Source organism: Triticum aestivum, chromosome 5A (genome assembly GCF_018294505.1).
Source record: "Triticum aestivum cultivar Chinese Spring chromosome 5A, IWGSC CS RefSeq v2.1, whole genome shotgun sequence".
Lineage (NCBI taxonomy): Eukaryota > Viridiplantae > Streptophyta > Magnoliopsida > Poales > Poaceae > Triticum > Triticum aestivum.
Genome location: NC_057806.1, coordinates 308,079,142 through 308,081,401, shown reverse-complemented (window position 1 = coordinate 308,081,401; position 2,260 = coordinate 308,079,142).

The window sequence follows — 2,260 nt, the reverse complement described above, 5'->3', positions numbered from 1 at the left end:
TACTGTGTGTACCACGACCTCCACACCCACAACACCAATGAATGTCAAGAGCTCCGAGCCGTGCGAGAAGGAAGGATCGGCCGTCGCCCTGACCACGGTGACCGGGGCTACGGCCGAGGAGGAGGAAGGAACGCAGGACGCTGGGAAGACCGTGGCCCGCACTAAGGGTGGCGCGATCAACCTCGCGAGGATCGCTGGCAAGACCCGCCTCGCGAGGGAGGCTGGAGAGATCAGCCTCGCGAAGGAGATTGGAGGGATCAGCCTCGCGAGGATCGCCCGCAAGGCAACGCAGGCCTCCAACCGCTGCCGCCGCAGCCAAGGAGAAACGAGGATCGCCACCAGGACGAGGGGGCTGGGGGCTTCCAGGAGACGCGCGCGATCGCCTGCATCCTGGGCGGGGCACAAGCCCCAGCCTCTCAGCGCATCTTCAAGCAGTTCACCCGCGAAGTGAATGCAGTCCTCCCCAGGCTCGAAGCCACGCGCCCTCTCAGGTGGTCGGCGTGCGCCATCACGTTCAGCTCAGCAGATCAGCTCAAGTGTGCGGCTACAGCCGGAGTTCTCCCGATGCTTTGTTCCCCAATCATCAGCAACGTGGTGGTCACCAAGACCCTCATCGATGGCGGGGCAGGGCTCAACGTCCTGTCCGTGGAAACATTCAACAACCTCCAAGTGCCCTACAGCCAGCTTCAGCCAACCAAGCCTTTCTCCGGTATCACCGACGGCTCCACGGTCCCGATTGGGCAGGTCCGCCTTCGTGTCACCTTCGGGCACGCGACAACTACCGCACCGGGCTCATCGACTTCGACGTCGCTCACATTCGCCTGCCATACAATGCCATCCTTGGGTACCCAGCGCTGGCCAAGTTCATGGCCGCAACTCACCACGGCTACAACGTCCTCAAGATGCCAGGAAGCGGCGGAGTCATCACGGTGCCATGTGAAGAGAAAGACGCGGTGTGTTCCCTGGAAAGAGCCTTTCAGGCCGCGTCGCTGGAAGACCCGGATCGTGGAAGCAGGAGGCCTCCCGAGACCGCCCCTAAGAAGAAGAAGACATCGTACGGCCCGACCCCTCAGGAGGCAGGCCCCTCTAGGCCCGCGCCTGCCCAGGGGGAACCTCCTTCCATCGCATAGGAAAGTGCGCCCGGTGCCCTCCTCAGGCAGGGCTCGGGGACTCTCCCCTGGAGGGCCACCTACCTAGCCAGGGTCACGAGGGAGGCGCTTGGGCACCACATGGAGGCGTGTTTTGAAGCATGTTTCCCTCAAGAAGGAGCAAGGCAAGGAGACCCAGACCGTCACGAGTTCGTCAGCAAGGCCATTCAGGAGCTACAGGAGTCAAGAGTCATGAAAGGCGGACGCCGCCTACCCGCAGTGGCTCCCCATCCAGGCGAGGATGGTGGGCTGCGCGTCTGCATCGACATACCAGGGCTCAACCGAGTCGCCTCTCTGGAGCGCCTCTGGCCCTCGCGAGTGGGGCGCTGTGGAGGCCCACCCCACAGCTACGTTCACATGCCTTACGGCCTGCCGAATGCGGCTGACACGTACCAACGCCTCATGAGGGGCATCACGGGGGCACGAGAGGCCAGGCGTTCCGCAGCCCTGGCAGGGATGGAGATGGCCCGTGAGGAGCCGCCAGCGCCTCCAGAGCCTCCCGAGGCCCCTGGGCCTGGGGGCTCGTGAGGATCGGCTCCCGCAGCCCACCGAGCTTGCTACATCAACGCTCTTTCGTCCTCAACATCATCAGGTGACATCTTTCGAGTTTTACTTCCAGCTGGGAATGCCCCCCAGGGCTGCATTATTCCCAGGCCGTGTGGGTCCGTCCCTGCGGCGTGTATCCCCTTTTTATTCCATGTTGTTAGCTTACCTTGTTGGGGGCGCCCCTCGGGCTGCATGACCCCCCAAGTCGCTCGGGCCTGACCTAGTGATGTCCGCATTCACAACATCTATTTGAACGAATCCACTCCTTCGCGACTAATGTGTTTTACCCAGTTGCCTACTCAGTTGACGCCAACTAACGGAGCTGCTCCCAAACGGCATGACGCTTGTGCATGGGTCCGTCCCTGCAACGCCGACAAACCTGAATGGCTGAGCTCTGGCCGCGGCAGCCCCGCATAGCGTCACCTCATCAAGCCTTCAGTGCCTCACCACCCCTCGGAAGCAACCAACGGCTGACTGTCAGTTGTCATGGCAACCCCTTGTTTTTCTATGATGGACCTGCAGGACCTCCTGAAGGAGCTGCATCAGGCGAGGCCCTTGCGGTGTCT